General features: G+C 35.8%; 2 pseudogenes; both read right to left on the reverse strand.

Moving 5' to 3' along the window:
• Nucleotides 1-680: 680 nt before the first annotated feature.
• LOC115950160 lies at nt 681-3,640 on the reverse strand (annotated as a pseudogene).
• Nucleotides 3,641-12,887: 9,247 nt separating this feature from the next.
• Nucleotides 12,888-15,791, reverse strand: LOC115993905 (annotated as a pseudogene).
• Nucleotides 15,792-20,487: the final 4,696 nt, after the last annotated feature.

Consider the following 20,487-nt stretch of genomic DNA (forward strand, 5'->3'; position numbering starts at 1 on the left):
ATATTTTATTTTTACCGCTTTTAGTCCCTATCTTGAAAAACACTTCCCGTTTTGGTCCCTACCATTACATGAGAAACGGAGAAAGCTGACGTGACAAACGACAGGAATAAATAATACTAAATTAATGTCCACGTGGCCTAAATTAATAACAAAAAATGCCACGTCAATCTAAATTAAAAAAATTAATTTTAACTAAACAAAAAAAATTAAAAATAAAATTAAAAAGAAAAAATCATATGAATTGAGATGTTAATGTCTCTTGAACAATAACAAACAAAAACCCAAACCTATATCCAAGAATACAAACTCAGAAATTAAAATTAAAAGGAAAAGAAAAAAAAGACCAATAAATCTTTGCCGCTGAGAAAGAGAGAGACAAAAAGAAAAAAGAAAAAAATCAGACAAAGAGGGACTCTCAAAAGTCAGATCTCATACACTGCTTTGTAATAGATCTAATTATCTTCAACAATACAGAGACAAAATAATTCATAGCCCATGAAAGTTGAAGAAACTCCAAGATCGCATAACAACTCAAATACCCTACTATTCTACACCTTAGGAGTTATTATCTAACACAGAGAAGGATTTAAAACAAAAGAAAAAACAAAAAAACCAATTTCTCTTCAACGTTCAACCACTGGAACGATTTTCTTTTTTAATCATTTTCCCGAGAAAATAAGATAGAAAAAACTGAAAGAAAAAAAAAAAAAAAAAAAGGTTGACCATTAGATCCACAATCAGAGACACAAAGCGGTGGCTTGAAGATCATCAGCGATGCCGAATCTTCATCCAGCGAAGGAGGTAGATTCAGATCGAACGGCTGGATCTGACGAAACAAGGAGGTGAGAACACAGTAGTCGTTGTTCTCATCATCAACCACCGAAGACGACGAGTCGCAGTCGCTACGGCAATCATCAGGTGCAACAGGGTTCACGATCTTGACCCTTGAGACCGGATTCGAAACGACCCTGGGGCCACTAAACGACTCGACCGTACTGCTCATACTACCTGTCGTTGGCCTGTTGGGTTGAATCGGATTGAACTTAGTATTGGCAGAAGAGGAAAATCTGGGTTGTTCGTCTTTGATTGCTGCAAGAGTTGCTAGCTGAGGAGCAGTGAGAGGGAAATTAATCTTTGCTTTTGGACCACGCAACGACAATGTTGCGGTGTCGTAGGCACGAGCAGCATCCTCCGCCGAATCGAAGGTGCTGAGCCACACACATCTCTTCTTCCATGGATCTCGGATCTCGGCCGGGAAACAACCCACGGTCGTTTCCTTACACCTCTGTATTTAACGTTGTTGTTGTTGTTGTTGTTGTTGTTATCGGTCGATGTTCCTTACACAAACCAGTAAATTTCTGGGTTTATGTTTTTGGTTTTCTTCAAGACACATTTACGTCTCAATTCATATGATTTTTAGTTTTAATTATATTTTTAATTTTTTTTATTTAGTTAAAATTAATAATTTTTTTAATTTAGATATTGACATGGTATTTTTTAATGTTAAAAAATATTTTTATTATTAATTTAGGTCACGTGGACATTAATTTAGTATTATTTATTCCTGTCATTTGTCACGTCAGTTTTCTTTATTTCTAATGTAACGGTAAGGACTAAAAGCAGTAAAAATAGAGACTAAAATGAAGTATTTTTAGGATAGAGACTAAAAGCAGTAAAAATAAAATGTAAGAACTAAAATGGAAATAGCCTGAAAATGTAGGGACTAAAATGTGCTTTCCGTCAATATTTTTTATATTATCCTCCCTCTCCCTCTCTCTCTCTCTCTCTCTCTCTCTCTCTCTCTCTCTCATGAACCGATTAGCATCAATCGATGGTTGGCTATTGTTTTGGGGTTTAGATCGAAGTTTATGAGTGGTTGCATGAGGTTTTGGGGTTTTGTAGGGTGCTTGTTGGGTCCTGGCCGGTGATTGCTGGGTTGGTGCTTGAAGGTGGGTTTTGCCGATGATTGGTGGGTGGTGCTCGAAGGTGCAAGATTGAAGGTGGCTTTGGCCGGTCACCGGTGGTGGGTTTGGCTTTGGTGGTGTTTGATTTGTGGTTGGTAACTTTGATTTTGGTAGTTGCTAGTGATTGGTTGTGCGAGTGGCATGGGTTTGTGTTTTGTTTGCTATGATTGATGGTGCTTGGTGGTGATTGGTGGTGGTGGTGGTGTGTGGTGGTCTTGTTAAGGGTAGATGTGATGGTGTTGCCGTGTTGTTGATGGTGTTGTTGTGGGATGGGAGAAGGAAAAAAAATTATTTATTCTTTAGGGAGAGAAATAATAAATTTAAATAGTTTGAAGAAATAAATATTGAGACTAATGTATTTGACTCTTTGTTGAAGTAGTAAAAGTGGAGTTTTAGGGGTTAATTTTGCTAAAATTCTGGAGAGACTGATGTAAATGCTCTTATATCTTAGTTTACAACAATAAATCTCTAATGCATTTATCTTTGTACTAATCTTTTGATTCTTTTCCCCCTCAATCTCTTGATTATTTCACGGTTTTAAACTACAAACTTTTATTATAAGGTTAAATTTTAAATAATTAAAAGAATAAAGAAAGAAATTTGAATTCTACTTAATTTTTATTTTAAAAAAAAAATCAAACAACTTTTTAAGTATATTTCTATACTTTTAACAGTTTTATATTGATTTATTTTGAGTCATCAAATTGCATGCGTGTTTAAACTTTATGTATTTATATTAAATTTCTTGAGTCAATTGTTATAAGCTATAAATTGATTATTTTTTATATTAGATATGAATTGAGCAATCAAAATATATTACATTTTGTATGAAAATAATATTATTATGTAATTGTAGAATTTTTTTTTTTATTAAAATGATTAATATAAATTTGAAAATAATTTTGCTTCTAATTTATTTTTTTAATCTTTCCCTCTAATCTAAAATCTTGATTCCGGCATAGGCTTCTTCCACTGTGAATGAATTTGTAATGGTATCTATGTTAGAAATTTTGCACTAATTGTAAGTGTTTACAAGTTCACTTCCCTCCCCCCACCCCCAAGGTTTTTTAGGACTCTTGAAAGTTTCTCTAGCTTGATATGGCATGACGTAATTGTTTGCAATTGTGTGTACATTTGAGAGAGAGAGAGTAGTTCTTAGATGCTCCCGAGGTACGGAGAATGATGCTCATTTCTCTCATATTCATGATAAAACTCACCATGAATATGAGAGAAAGAAGTATCATTTCACTATACTCCAGGACTACTTAAGAATTTTCCAAAAAAGAGAGAAGACGGCTACTGACCCCACCGTCCACTGCAGAGCCAGATAAGCAACAGCTTAAAGAAATGGAGATTTCCTCACATGTAGAAATGATGACGACATGAACAAACAGCCTTTGTTTAAACGTATTATGTTAGAATCTATACGGACTTTATCTGGAGTGCACTAAGGCCTAAAAACATGTAACAAAAACACAACCACCAACAATCTCCACCAACATATTCTCAACTTTATTGGTGAAAAATATTGTCTCTTTCATGATCTTGATCACATGGCCAGCAATCGCCTATTTCCTCAATTCTCATCCGTCAAGCAAAGGCATCCTCACATGAGCACTAAAGCATATAAGATACTGGGACTGCCCTACAGGCAGGTGATTTGCAGTACTTGCCATGTTATCCAAATAAAGTAAGCATGTACAAAATAATTGGCCTGGTTTATGATCCAAGCATTCCCATGATGAAAGCACCCACAAGGGTCCAAAAAAGAAATGCCTACAATCCATCATATTTGTGTGTGTCAGTCTTTTGTGATTACAGGACTGAAATGACCATCTCATGTACAAGTGACTTTATAATGCCAATATAAAATTACATGTAAAAGTGGAAGTTGTGAATGCGATTCTATATTAAGGATAAGCGGGGTGATGATAACGAAAGAACAGAGAAAAATCTATGAGCTGCTTTTGATTAGGTTGGCATAGACATAGTGGACAATTGGATCGAGGTGATGAGTGTGGCCATATTGCGCTCTCCAATAGTGTTATAGTCACGGAAATTGGAGGTGGGGACAGATTGCGCCTCTAGGCATTATCACTTTGTCCCTCTATTGCAGCCTTAATGATGAATAGTTTTGGGTTCGCGTAGCAGGTAGCATTGTGTTTGCTCCAATAGGGACTGCTTCTAGTAAGCTGTCGATTGCCATTGAAGTACATTGTAAAAAGATCGATTATAAAAGCACAAGACTAGTAGTGGCTTTGCATTATATTCTCAAGTTGAGGCAAAATATGTACATTGCAGGAGTCTCTCGAGCAATGTTGCTTCTCGCACTTTTGCTCGGCCTAGGTTTGGTGAATGGACTGAGTGGTCATGAGGCGAAAGATGGCATTTCTCAGTTGAACACTTCATCTTCCATTCCCAAGATTCCACGTGGAAACCATGGTCTAGCTGAAGATGTACAAGCAAGAAACACCACTTCATTTGATAAACAGTTAGTCCAAAGTAACACTAGTGGAAATAGTGGAGGAAAAGGAAGAGGAGGAGGTGGAGGTGGAGGTGGAGGTGGAGGTGGCGGAGGTGGAGGGGGAGGTGGTAAAGGTGGGGGAAGTGGTTCGGGTGGTGGAGGTAGTGGGCAAGGAGGAAAAGATAAAGGACATAGAAAGCGAAATGGTGGGGGAAGAGGCAGTGGTGGTGGTGGTGGCGGTGGCGGAGGAGGAGGAGGTGGAGGTGCGGTGGTGGAGGAGGAGGAGGAGGAGGTGGGTGGGAGGAGGAAATGGTAAAGGTTATGGATGGGGTGGAGGAAGTGGTGTGGGGGTGGTGGAGGGGTGGTAATGGAGGTGGAGGAGGTGGAGGTGGTGGTGGGGGTGGAGGTGGTGGAGCAGGAGGTGGAGGCGGAGGTTGGGGATGGGGAGGAGGCAGTGGGGGAGGCAGTGGCAAGAGTGGTTGTTGGGCTTGGGGATGTGGAGGCCGAGGAAAATCAAGTGTTCCAAAGGCTGATAACAATGGTAAGACTTAAAAAGAGTGCACTTAGCATGTGCAAGGGCGTGTGATTTGTGAGGATGCTTGCATGATGATGATATTGAAGCACCCACAAGCATCAATGCTGCTGCCTTATCTCTCTGTCTTTTTTTTTTTTTTTTTTTTTTTTTTTTGCTCATGTCTTGGCATTACTTACAGTAAATAATCTATTGCGTCAGTTAATGTCAAATATTCGAAATTCTGGGATGCCTGTTAGGCTGTTATAGAAGATAATGCTTGATATATATATATATATATATATATATATATGCAGCCACACTATTGTGTGGTAAAGTATAGAATAAAAGTCTCCTATGTTTTGAATGCTTTTGAGGGTATGTTTGTTAAGTTATTATTCATTTTTTGTTACATTGTAATAAACATTTGTGTTCGCTTATAAACAATGAACTGATGAACTACAAACTAGAACATTGTTGTAATTGTGTTGGGCTGTTCTGATCGATGCTTCAGGCCCAAAGACCATTTGGCACGAACCTCTGGCTGGCCTTAGAAATGTCCATAACCTGCTCAGATAAGTAATAAAATTTTATTCTTTTTTACGTAGTCTCTCTTTAATTTTAGGTTTTTTTTTTTTTTAAAAAACTTTTTTCCTATTATATAAAGTAATAAAATTTTATTAAAGAAAAGGAATTGCCTCTTGTATACAGGATGTATACACAAGATAGTCTAATGAATTGCATAATGTGTATTACTGTTATAAGAGAGAATCTACGATGTCTAAAACATGAGATAACATTAAGATCCAATACATATGACCACACATCATTCTCGAAAGGTCAGGATAGTAGACAAGATCTAAATTATGATCTAGCAAGTGCTTATCACAATATATGTAAAACTCCAAATAGATTTAAGAATTCTGTATACTAGAGTTTGGGAAAGTTGAGGAAGTGAATAATGATCTTACCAAAGTGATGGTGAGAAGGATTTTACATTCTCCAAGAACTTACAAACAGATTTAAGAGTTCTTTTATTAGATTTTGGAACAGTTGATGAAAAGAATAATGATTTCATCATGATTATGAAGAATGTTTTGAAGAACAAGTTCCTTGCAAGTAAAGCAATTGAACCCAAACTAAAGGTTTTAAGTGGAAAGGCAGGTTGAAGGTTCAAAGGTCAACCAAGTTAACCATTTAGGCCAACAGAATATCTCATAAATGAGAAGAGGGAAAAACACATAAGAAAAATGTTATCAACTCACTCATGATTTAAAAAAATAAAAAATCATATGGTCATACGACTCATGCCCCAAAAAAACTTTCTTTCAATATCTTAAAAGCAATTAGGTTTCTCAATGTCTCATAAAAAAAATAAAAATTCTATTTAAAATAAAATTAGGATTCTCAATGAAATCAGGCTTCTAATAACCTAAATAAATGAGCACTAAGTATGGTAAAATGACTTGTTCAGGTATCCTGCCCTGCCCCACCCATACAGGGACATGAATAAGAATGCTTGAAAACAGAGCTGTCTTCAATTTATATCTCATTTCTAAATTTACAATAACCAAGTTGCTGCATAAGATTGTTGTCAAGTGGGAGAGAGAATATCTTATTTGAATAGTTTGAGATCAGAAAAAGGCACCTTCAATTGTCCTATCCTAGCACTTCTTTTTCGGGACAAGTAGCCTAGAACAAAGCCAGTTGCACATCAACTGTAAGCAACTGCTTTTACTTTTGCTGCATTATAACAGATTTTTTTTAATTTTGTTTTTATTGACACAGATATTAATCTTTTGCATATTACAATCTATAAATTTTCAATCTAACAAGCCTAATGGCAAGAAACCATAAAAACCCTCAGGAACCACCTTGTACAAACATAAAAGGATATTAGGGTCAAACCTTGCATGGTTAGATGATGAAGGGCTGAATTGTAGCCGTTACATGCTTCTTTGCAAACTCCAACATTTTAATGTCACGGCATATTCCCCAAACCTTCATTTCACTTTGTTCAGCTTTGCTTTTATTTCTTGGATCTTATACATGAGTTCCTGCTTGAAAGAAGAGAAAACAATGATCTAAAAATTGAAAACATAGAGAGCCCCAAGCAAAGACAAGAAATGCCAAATACAGAATTACAAACCTTAATCATGCAAATAAACCACTATGCTTAACTTAGACAAACGTTCATCAGTGCAACAAATTTTGCTGAAAATTTGAGTACACATTTAATGCCTCAAATCTAAAGACAAGACCTCCACCGCACGCATACCAGAAGCAATTTCTTCCTTGGATTTGGTTCCTGAATTACTCTGAAGCCATAGAAACTGAGCCAAAAAAACGAAAAAACAAAAACAAAACACCAAAAATAAAGGTATAAAGCATATTTTTTAAATGCATGAACATTTTGCAGGTATATTAGAGTGGTTGCAAGTGTAAGTTTTATAGCCCTACTGATTTCATTATCCTAGTTGAATGATTATTCAAATTCCTTTATATCTTACTTCAGAAGTTTGGAATTCTATAGAAATGTGAGTGTAACTAAAGCCTCAGCTCTGTGATAGAATGGCAAATCCCAATCAAAGAGTGTGATCCAGTCCAAATACTTTTAATAATTGATAGATTAAGGCATCAAAAGACAAATTGGCAAGGATACATGACCTTTTGACAAACAGCTGCCAATATTCCAGCATCCACTATGAATCTCACTGTGTTTCTTTTGCATGAGTGGCATAACACCAGATAAAGATGCAACCCACACAATTGATCAGGCCCTAAAACTCTATAACTTTTGTAGTTTCTATATAAAGTTTAGTCCTTACTCTTATGTTTTTTAGGGATAGGCATAGTGTTCTTAAAAATTATTTCACGTTGGGAAATAATTTTTTTTTATTGGTAAGTTATGCATGCATTCATTTTCGAGTAACATTTGCAGGCCATTAATCATGAAAACCTGAACCAACCCAGCATACACAAGCCAACTCAAGGGCAAGTAGGGGTAGAAGTACAGCCTGGGCTGGCTTAGGGCCAAGTTTTTACCTTGGATTGAACCAGAGATAAGCATAGCCTGCCCTAGTTTTATCCCTACCACAAACATAAATAATTATCTAAAATTACATGCCAAAATAGATTTGGATGTTTCAAGGAGGAAAACTGCCCTTTTCAGCATAAGCATAGAGTATCTTTTAAGCTGTTCATCAACACTTTATAAGGCATATAGAATACTAAAAGCAACTAACAATCAAAGCCCCCAAGAGGCAATTGATCTTAATATTTGTGGTCTCATAATAGCAAAAATAAGGGGATCCACTGCAGTAGCACCATTTCTAAAATTTGCGAAGCAATCATATACACCTACAAACTATAATGATCTGTCTCAAAATTGGTAATAACTGCTACTGGTGTACATAAAACTGTACCAGATCCCCAACATATAATTACATCCAAAGCCACATTATAGTGGCTTCAACTTACAAGGACCAAAGAGACAGCGAACTTACATTACACCCTAAAAAGAGTATATCTGTTTCTGAATTTATATGCACACAGCACAGCACACTTTCATGTAGATAAAAGAAATTACTGGTGGTACTCCAGCCTGATGAGAGAGCTCAGCTGTTGCTAAAGCTATGAAGGGCGTAAGTTCAGAGGATTTTGGGATGCCACATAAAAGTGTGGGATAAGCCTGATACTAGTGAGGCATACAACAGGGGATTTTGAAAATGTTATTAATTCATTAAAGTCATCAGCTCCTAAAACACTATAAAGTATACGCACCAGAGGATATTAGACTGTATGATCCTAAATTAAGCACATGTTCCGAGAAATCATATACAAGGGAAAATTCCACAGTGTAAGTGCACCAACAATACCTACAGGCTGCAAAATAAAACTTACAAGAGACCACATATAAAATTGTCTGAGATAAGATATCATATATAACAATTACCATTAGGACATCTGTTAAAGGATATCAAGAAATCTCCATAAAAGATATATGTCAAAATCGTCAGCCAAAAGGTCATCTTTCCAGACCACCACCAGTAGTAGAACACAATTCAAAGCGATAGTTCAGGAAAAGGACGCTAACACCAACACCCTCCCCCCCCCCAAACACCTTTGAATGCTAGCAATTGCTCTGTCAGCAATAGGTGGAGGGATTTGTAAAGACTTGAACATCTCATCATGTGTTTGCTTTCAAGGCTTTAGAAGGCAGGTAAAATTTCAATATTGGGATTCCTTACTATCCTAAAGAGGTCCTAGAGAATGCAAGGGCTGCGCAAGGAATACCAAAAGCACACCAACTGGATCGTAAACACAGACACTACCCCATGGACTCTCAAGCAGTCATGCATAGAAGTTTCAATCTTGCATCTACATTAGACCTGCATCCTTAACATAGTCATGTCACATTTTGCTTTTTTTTTTCAATCTTCTAGATGTTTCTCTTTAACCACTCATATTTATGTTGAGATTAAGACCACCTTCACATTACACAATTAAGACACTCAAAACAAGCAAGGGCTATGCAGAGCTGTATGATCAAAGCTACACATTGATTATTCATTTATGAACAAGCCTGGATGAACGCATGCAGCATCAGCAATTAAGTAGTTGGCTGCAACAGTTGGAAGCAGCCTTAACCAACATTCTGTAGATGACTTTGCTTCTAACAGGGTCCTATACATTTAGTGGATTGGAATATAGTGTGTTCCCCAATTGCCAATGGGGGTTTGGGGTGGACAGGAACCTTTAACCAAACTCTATTGGGCAAGTGGCTATGGCATTTTTGGGAGGAAGAAACCCACTTGTGGAGATGGGTAGTAGCAATAAAGGAGATAGGGTTGACTCAATTAACTCATTCTTAGAGATGGGTAGTGTTTGGATGCTTCAATTAACTCATTCTTAGTGTGCGTTTGGATACTAATGAAAAATGAAAATTATTTTACCATTTAGTTTATTTTTGCTACTATTTATGGGTCCCACTACACTTTTTGGTACTATTCATGAGTCCCGCTGTACTATTTCAACTAACTTTTATTTTTATCTACTGTACTTTCAACAATAAGTTTTCAGTTTCAACAAAATAAGCGATATCCAAACAGACCCTTAGAGTGTCGAAATGAAGGCAATGTAAAATATTCGAATGTTAGGTTTGATAGACATTTTAATGATTGTGGAGTCGATTGATTCTATGCTCAAACTATAATACTCCAATGTACCGAGAAGATGGGGTTCTTATTAAAATGTGATGGCAATTGATTGGAAATGGAGTTTTGATGTTTTTTTTAATACTAAGCTATTTTGCAAGCCCCAAGAGACATTTATTTTCTAGGGAATAGCATTTGCTGTGCCAAGGCTCCAAAGCAGGTTGCATTCTTTATGTGGACAACAGCTTGAAAGAAGATTTTGAGTGTTGATAATTTCATTAAGAATGATATCGTGATTGATTTTTAAAGTGGAGGTGCAATGGGGAGATTATGGATCATTTGTTGCTTCATTGTGATCTTGCACATGTTTGGTGGAGCTTTTGTGTGTGATTAGGTTCTAATGGATGATTCCAAAAAGGTTATTGATCTACTGTTTGGTTGGAGGAATGAAATCATGATTTGTGGAGCATGGGGAGACTATGGATCATTTGTTACTTCATTGTGATCTGCACATGCCGCTGTACTATTTCAACTAACTTTTACCTTTATCTACTGTACTTTCAGCAATAAGTTTTCAGTTTCAACAAAATAAGCGATATCCAAACAAACCCTTAGAGTGTCGAAATGAAGGCAATGTAAAATATTCGAATGTTAGGTATAATAGACATTTTAATGATTGTGGAGTCGATTGATTCTATGCTCAAACTATAGTACTCCAATGTACCCAGGAGATGGGGTTCTTATTAAAATGTGATGGCAATTGATTGGAAATGGAATTTTGATGTTTTTTTTCATACTAAGCTATTTTGCAAGCCCCAAGTGACATTTATTTTCTAGGGATTAGCATTTGTTGTGCCAAGGCTCCAAAGCAGGTTGCATTCTTTATGTGGACAATAGCTTGAAAGAAGATTTTGAGTGTTGATAATTTCATTAAGAATGAAATTGTGCTAGTAGATTGATTTTTAAAGTGGAGGTGCAATGGGGAGACTATGGATCATTTGTTGCTTCATTGTGATCCTGCACATGCTTGGTGGAGCTTTTGTGTGTGATTAGGTTCTAATGGATGATTCCAAAAAGGTTATTGATCTACTGTTTGGTTGGAGGAATGAAATCATGCTTTGTGGAGCATGGGGAGACTGGATCATTTGTTGCTTCATTGTGATCTGCACATGCTCTGTGGAGCTTTTGTGTGTGCATTGGTTCAATGGAGGAATTAGTTTTGATAATTGCTCTTCCACTATTTAGAATTTAACCCCCTTATGCCTAATGTGAATATTGTGAAGGGAAGTAGGGAACGGGATTATCACAATTTTGAAGATGTGGAAGCTCTAGTGATGTTAGTGATGTTAATGAAGACATCTTTTATTAGATCATAACTTGAGTGGTCCATTGTGTTGGATCTTAGTGAAATTAGTTCCATTGTAGAGTTCATTGAGTCTCCTTCCTTTGCTTGTAGTTCTTTAGGCTATCTCATGCATTTGCAATGTACATAAGGTAGTTTTTTTCTTCAATGTATTATATTACTTATAAAAAAAATGTTTAATTTGTGATCAATTAGAAATACCCTCATAATGATAAGCCTATTAAATGTTATGAGTGGCATTCTTTCAACTTATCTCTCCATTTATAAGTTGTTTCCTTCCCTCTTTTGATTGAAATAACCTTTTCTGTTTATTTCCTTTCCCTTCCTATATTACTTATCTTATGTTGAGTCATTTGTGATGTATCGTTTACTCTCTCTTTATCATTATCTTAAATATCTCTTCCATTATCTTCCTCTGGTGTTTATTGCAGGATTAATTTCTTTTTGATTCATTGTTGCATTGCTGGAGGGATAGAGAGAATTAAGGTGGACAGAATAGGAAGACCAGAAGGTTAAGTTAAAAATAAAAAGAAAAGGAGAAAATGGAAGATTGATAGGTTGTGGGGACCTTATTTATAATCTTCATTCTTCAATATGAATTTCTGATCTTAAAGCAAATTTTTTTTGTCTTTTGTTTAAATTTCTTACACTCCTTCATCCTCAATGGACTTAGAATTGGATCACTGTAATAGCTTCTCTCAGTGTATGGCATTTGGCGCCCACATGGGATATGCTCCAGCTTGAATCATAGCCAAAGGCAGAAATAAGTTTACCATTACTAGAAAATTTGCTTGAGTAAATGAGTATTTACCAAAGAAATATATACACCAGAACACAAAACTTTATGTACGTATAAAAATGTGAAAAATAACATACCCATAGATTCAGATATTTTTTGCTATATCCAGAGTCATATATATTCAAATCTCAAAAACAAAAACATAAATATTAATTAGGGACCATTGAGGTGAGACACGAACCTTGTTTACTTCATTGCCTATGGAATATGGCAATAAACACAAACAGCAGCTTGGGAGGCAACAGAGAGAGAGTTCCAAAATTCTGTATCCTTGGAGAAAAGCAAATAGTAAGAGATGTCTGAGTACATGTTGCTCTTGTGAGAATACAAGTAGTTCATCCATACAGTTACAACAGCAGCAGTGCTGAATGAAAAACAAGCCAAATATATAACACTGCCTCAAGAAGAAACTATATACCACATAGAATATACCATCTTACAATCATCACAGATTAAGCAAAAATTGTAGAAAATTTTAAATTGTTTCTTGAGCAGAATTTACATCGATCATACAATCACACAACTGATACTTTTCATCAGAGTTTTAGGGGTTACAATGTTGAATAAAAATATACTATAGAACATTAAAACAACTTTTAATTCATGATAAAAATGAATTTATGGTGTTATTTCAAGTCAACAATGTTACATTCACCAAAACAAAACAAAAATACAGTGTTACAAAAAGTTCAGGTATGCATTACAAAAATTTTCAGATGCATACGAACTGGTCCATGCCATCAACTTCATCAGTGGTATTAACACTTTTATTTCTCACACTAACTAGAACAAATCAATTCTGCTCCCCAGGTACCTACACCAGAGGGCTAAGGCGGAGTAAAAAATAAAGATCTCAGAAATAGGGTTGGTTATCAATATCAAATTAAGACTATTGTTATACAAAATCTGTCCTGATGAGGACAATATGTTAAAAGAATCGTTCCAAAAGAATCCATTACTGACTGTAATTCCTCTGCCATAGCCAATAATCACCCAGGGACTGCATTTTCTATCTTCTGCATGTTCCAGTGACCATATAGGAGAAATTTTGTACTTTGGTAAAGAAAAGCATCCAAATCATATCCAAAAGACTTCATTTTACTTACAAGGTCCAGGACATACTCATTCCTTTCTTGGGAACAAAGTACATACTTAAGCAGCTGGTTGCAAATTCATGGTGTCAACATGAAACTTTTCTCCAAAGTATAAAGGACCACATTTATCACCAAGTCCAGGTTCCCTTCTTGAGAGACAACAAATCAATTTAATACTACTTGGGGGAGTGACAACGACCTTGTACTCCTCAAGAACAGAAAATATTGTCCTAGCTTTGTTTACTCTTCTTGCATGACACAAGTCAATGAGCAAAATGGTATATGGCCCTAAATCAAAATCTTTCTTTTAAAAATCCTTTTCAAGTAAGCCTCAAATAGCCTTTTCCACTTCTCCTTTCTCAAAATGTTCCTCTACAGCTTTTATGGCTTCCTCTTCACTGCCAGGAAGGTTCCTCAGATACATTAACCAAAGACTAAAGGCTAATGAAACCTTATTTTTCCTGCATAAACAGGTCATAAGTGATTTATAAACTGCAAAGCTAGGCATACACCCATTCCTCTCCATTTGATCAAAGACCCCAAATGCATCCGCTTCTCTGTCAAACCTTTGAAGCCCATCTATAAGTGTTCCATATGTAACAGAATCTGGAGAGCGCCCTTTAAGTTGCAGGTCCTTGAAGAGCTTGAAAGCACCATTTATATTCTCAGCCTTGCAAAAGCCATTGATCAGAATGTTGTAGGTTGTTCTGCAGGTACAACTCCACTATCAGCAAGCTGCTTGAGAAGCCTGTAGGTCTTAAGAATCAATCCTGAATCGCACAATTGCTCCACCATGGTTTGGAGGCTGGCTTTATCAAGAACCTGATTGGCACCTTGAGAAAGCCGAAGAAATAAGGAAGGATTTCTCCCTATCTCCATTTTGTAGAACAAAAGATGAGCTTCCTCAAGCTCACCAGCCTTACAAAGGCCATCAATAAGAGCATTGAAGGTCACGATAGAAGGAACATAACCAACCTTCTCCAATCTCCATCTCCTTGAATATCTGTTTTTCCTCACCAACTAGCCCATTCCTACACATACCACAAATGAGAATGGAGTAAGTGCAGGCATCAGGGAAGCAACCATTCTTTGAAATCTCAAGTCGGAGAGACTGAGCCTTATCCAAAAGACCCAAATCACAAAACCCTTTAATCAAAGCATTGTAACAATAAGTATCCAGAACCAAATTCCTCTCGGTCATCTCATAAAACAACTTCAACGCCTCCTTAACCCTGCCTGCATCTGACAACCCCTGAATTATTATAATGTACAAAACAACATCCAGCTCAAGCTCTTGCTCCATCATTTTTCTAAACCACGCCATTGCTTCAGCATATCTCTTGGCTCTAAACGAACCATCAATCAAACAACTATACCCATGGAGCCCAAGATCGTAAACGTCCTTCTCAAAGGTTTCTAAAAGTCCATAAGCCTCATCAACCCTACCAAACTTACAGAACCCATTAAGCAAAGCATTGTAAGTAATGACATCAGGACACTGCCCACTCTTTCATCGAATTCAACAATTTAAGTGCCTCATCGAGCCTCTCCCCTGACACAACCCAGCAAGAATAATAGTATAAGTAATTTCATTAGGCAAAATACCCCTGCGAGTCATCTCATCAAACAATTGGAATGCATCCTTAGTGTTACCATTTTTACACAACCCTTCAATCAAAATGCTATAAGTAGTGACATTGGAATGACAATTTAACTTCAACATCTGATTATAAACAGCTAAAGCTAACAACAACACCTGCTTTTGAACCATAACATGTAAAACAGAGTTGTAAATGAAAACATCAGACTTACAGTCAAAATCTTTCTTAGTAGAAAAGACTTCCTCGGCCTTTTCAGCAATACACATTTGAGCATACCCTGAAATCAAGACCTAAAAGCATCGGGAAATGGAAATGCAGACTCTTTTTTGAGGTCTTGGAGAGTGTTTCAGTACAAGTCAAAGGAATGAAGATGGTCTCAGAGAAAGTGCTACGGAGGTGTTTAGTTCGGGAAGCCCAGATGAAGAAGCCGAAACCCAGTTGAGGATTTGGGTTTTGTTGGATGACAGAAGCGACAATGTGGGACGAGATATGAGTGAGTAAGCGTTCCAAGGCGGGTTGTTTGTTGAGGATGGAGATGACTAGATTGGAAATAGTAGTAGTGATGGGATGGTCGGACCATGGTGGTTTCTCGGTTTGGAGGAAGAGAGTTGAGAGTTTCATCTTCGCCGCCGTGAACATACTCACCTCTTTTCTTTCTGATTAGTATCTTCGCCACCGCCGCCGCGTCGTACTTCTCCAGAACGCGCGCTCCTCTCCTGGCCCGACCCGGCTCCGGAGGTCGAGCCCAGAGTAGCCGTAGGCAGAGTGTATGTATTGAAATTTATGGTTGAGAAAAAGAGAGATGAAAAGTGAGGTAGGTCGGTTTGGGTATTTTTTTTGAAAATAATTGCAAGCAAAAAGTGTATAAAAATATATGTATTGTTGTTAAAATTTTGAAAACTATTGTTTAAACAACAATAGCAAACGAACTTTAGATTTTGGTTAATTTGCCTTTTTTTTAAATTAATTTTTTAAATTTTTTAGTTTATGAGATTCTGAAAAAACTAAAACTATGTCATTTTTGGAGGATATGTGGGAACTAGCATAATAAGGGTAGTCAATATAGTAAGTTAACATACGTTTCAAACGTTTTAGCAAGCTAGCATTTCGAGTTCTATATAAAACTCGACTCTCAAAGACACGCTTTGTACTGGATGACTTGGACAGTAAAATGCCACATAGATCTTGAGTCTTAAAGACTCGCTTTCTACAAATAAAAATCGAGTCTTAAAGACTCGATTTTCTTAGGGAAAAACGATAACACATAGATCTCGAGTCTATAAGACTTGAAATTTAATTAAAATTTACTTATATCTCGAGTCTTATAGACTCGAGTTTTGCTGGGCAAAAATTTTATAAACACAGATACGCATCAGTCACTAACTCAACCCTCACTCTCTCACCCATAACACTCAGCCTCACACTCCTCAACTCACTACCTCATTCACCCATAACTCTCACACTTCTCACACCACATTGCCTCTCACTCTCACTCACCACATTGCCTCTCTCATTGCTCCTCCCTCTCAATAAATTCATATCTCAGGTAAGGGTTTTTCTTATTTGATTGTCATTGTAATTGGGTGTGGGTTAAAGAGTTTGACTATTTATTTTGTAGATAGTTAATATAACTTAGTTAAGATACCAATATTGTGAATTATAGAACTTTGTTTTGTTAGTGTTAATTTTTTGTGTATTTATTTGCATGGTTTTTGTTATCAAAATTTATTCATCATTTCTAGGCTCTTATTTTTATCATGATCTTACAAGGTTTTTTACTTTATTCATCATTGTTTTGGGTACGAAATGGATAGTGAATGAATTGTAATGAAATGGGTATGTAATTCATGCCCTTTGAATGGGTATGAAATGGGTATGTAATGAAATGAGTGACTTACTCATGCCCTTCAAATGAATTGTAATGAAATGGGTATGTAATTCATGCCCTTTGAATGTGTAATGAAATGACTTTTTTGTATTGGGTATGAAATGGGTATGTAATTAGATAAAATGTTGTATACTTTTGCAAGTTGGCTTTTTTTTTCTTTTTTTTGTATTGGGTATGAAATGGGTAGTCTTAGCATGATGGAAAAAGGATTTGGGTATGAAATGTGACGAATGTGTAATGAAATTCATGCCCTTTGAATAAATTGGAATTTGTATTTTGTGTAGTTTAACTAGATAAAATGTTTTTTAACTAACATAGTAACTTGACTCTAATAGATTCACAATGACTGTAATTGATAAAATGCTATACTAAGGTGGTCCGCTTAAGAATCCCAATGCGAACAAGGGATTGCCATTTGAAGGGCTAGGTATAAAGTGCTATTATACCCAAATTGATCATAGGTTGAAGACCCTTGATGAATTAAAGATGATAGTTATGGAAGAATTGTGTGTAAACCTTGCTGTGCACAACATACAAATTACTTATCGTATGTCACATGAAGTCTTGAAGCACCGGATTAATTACAAGTATATGGTGATAGAAGCAGACAAACATATAAAGATCATGTTTGACAAGTTGGAGAGAATACTCGAAGTGCCATCTCCTTAGAGCGACCATGGCACTAAAGTGGGCCCTGGTCCTGCAAAATCAATAAAAATTATAGTTGTTGTTAGAACTAAATATACAACTTTGAAAGAACTTGCTAAAAGTCAAACTCGCTTTGTAAAAATTAAAGTGGTTGTTAGAACTAGATATTTCACCTCACCATTCCAAATGTCGGTTGATCGATGATTTATTTGTTGCGTTAGCAATGAAGTATTTTATGGACCAGGGCACACGATCTCTGGCTCCTCATCGATCCGAGGCTCTATACTGCAAAGAGTGCTACTGTGAGATCATTAATAGTATGGGGGAAAATAACTTGTTGTCATTATGTAACACTGGTCATAGACTAAAAAATAAATAAATAAACTTGGCTTTATGTTTTCTAGAAAAAACTTGGCTTTATGTGTGCACATAATACTGTACATATACAGGAGTACCTACCAAATGCAGACTTTTGAGTTCTAGCAAGAAGAAAAATAACAATAACAACAACAACAACAATAAATACCAAAATAGAGGAAATTTAGGGATTAGGACAAGCCAAATTCATTACATACAAGGAAGAAAAAAAACGAGGACAATATATAAGTCATTGTAGGAAATAGGAATAATAATAGACACTAATTGAGAATCATAAGCAAGCTTCAATCACAACAAACCCAAATATAAATGAAAGCATGAAGCATTTAAAGCTGCCAACACATGTGAGACCCAATATAGATCCAACTTTTATTCGATTGTGGGATCCGGGCGGTCTGTGGTGGACCACAATGGCTCCTCTCTTCTCAAGAATCCATACATCCCTTGTCAATATATAGACAACTATCTTTCAAGCATTGGTTTAGGTTTGGCCTCAATGGGAAAATAAAACGGAGCACCTAACAATGTATCTTCATAGACCAAAAACTACCAAAAAAAAAAAAATATATATATATATATATATATCAACAAGGAACCTAATATGACACATGTTAAAGGAATCAAGTTTACACTTCAGGCAAAGTCAATAGAGGAGAGAAATGCAAAAACAAGGCCAACTACTCCTCCCAGCATAATCTTAGAAATTAATTTCTATGAATAACCTAGCTAGGAAATTGTTAATCTATTAACTAACTAGAGGTTTGGCATGCACCATGTGTGAGCACCATGACTCACAAAAATTTCTTTATTAAATTTATTTGAGTTGCAAATTCCCTTCTCCACAATTTTTGGTCCTAAAAAGATCCCACTGCCAAACAAATCTTGGAAAGTGGGAGATATAAATAACTTTAAATAATAAAAATCCAAATCCAAATTATTGTCTATACAACTATATCCTCAAAAGTTGAGATGAAATAGACTTCTACTATCTTCCATTAATTTCAACTCAAGACAATAATAAGTGACACATGCCAAACAAATAAAACCCGAATCTCCTTCACAATGAATCTAAGGATTTGTCCCTTTTGTCCAATTTCTTCTTCTAATACCTAATTATACAAACCCAGATGGAAATTAATTTAGCACATAATGTTTGTGAATATGCAGGCTGCAATATCAATAAAATAACACAAAAAAATGCAAAATTTACGTATTAAAATCACCACATTCCTTAATGGATTCTTATTTAAACCTACATATGAATGCTTGCAAACCCAGATTTGCAAATTATGTGAAATGTTGTCATCTTTAAGGAACAAATAAGGTCTTTACACAAATTCACCAGTGTAGCTACAAAGATCCTCAAAATTACAAACAAACTTAAATTCAATGATTCTTGTTCTTTTAATTATATATGAAAATTTTTAATACATTACAACAATATTTCAACTAAAATTACAAAATTTATTACAAAAAGAACAAATTAAATAAAAGAAAAAGGAAAGATTTTCAAAAATGAAAAAAAAAAAAAAAAAAAAAAAAACTGAAACTACCTAGCTAAAAATGTATGAAACAATCATTAATTCCAGTGCAGATTCCTCATATCAAAAGCTACAATCTCACAAAATAAACCAAAAAAGGCCAAATTTTGTAGGGAAAAAAAAAAAGAAACCTAGATGGAATAATTATTTAGAAAGCTCAAATTTTTATAAGAAAAAGTAACTTTACCACATCACAAATTATTCCTCATTTCTCAATTCTCTATAAATGAACATACAAATGAGAAAAACATACCTTCAAACTTCAAAAATTCTAAACTTTTGTTGGTAGGGGCAAAAGGGATTTTGAAGGTATGGGTGAGGGGATCGTCTGAAACCGATTGTGAGGAAAGAGGAGAGTGTTTGAGGATGAGGGTGAGTTTTGTTGCACGCTGAGGGGTTAAGGGTGACTGATTTGGGTGTTTGAGTGAGAGTGTTTGAACTTTGAGAGAGTATTTGAGAGACTGAGAGTGTTTGAGTGAGGCGTTTGAAAGTGGTTGAGGGTGTATAGTGTGCGGATTTCGAGTCTTACAAACTTGATTTCTACGTGGCTAAATTTGGTCCACGTGGAAAATTTGTCCACGTAAGGGTATGACAAACACCAAAAATTGAGTTTTTAAAACTTGAGTTGTAACTGGATCTCGAGTTTTAAAAACTCGAGAGGTTAGTTTCCAATATTATTTTGAAACCTAACAACTAACAAAAATGTTTGATATTTAAGGCCATTTGGAAAAAAAATTCATCGTTTTTGGTTCCCTTACTCCCTTTGGAGCTTTTTTTTTTAAAGATTAACTGGATGTCTTCTCAATTGAATAAATTTTAAAATTTTAAAGAACTCCATTAAATGAAAGAAAGTGAGGTTAGAAGCTTGAATTGAATTGAATTTTGGTAAAAATTAGAGAATTTTGTAATATAGCCTCTTTTTTTTTCTTTTATTTTTTTAATTGAGTGCTAGGTTAGTTAATAGCCCTTATAAACTACTCTAATAAGGGTGCTCCTATCTCTAGTTCAGGATTTGTTAATTCTCACATTGAAGTTGGAAAAGGAATTGTTTCAAAAGGAAAACAAAGAACAACCATCCAC

Source organism: Quercus lobata, chromosome 6 (genome assembly GCF_001633185.2).
Source record: "Quercus lobata isolate SW786 chromosome 6, ValleyOak3.0 Primary Assembly, whole genome shotgun sequence".
Lineage (NCBI taxonomy): Eukaryota > Viridiplantae > Streptophyta > Magnoliopsida > Fagales > Fagaceae > Quercus > Quercus lobata.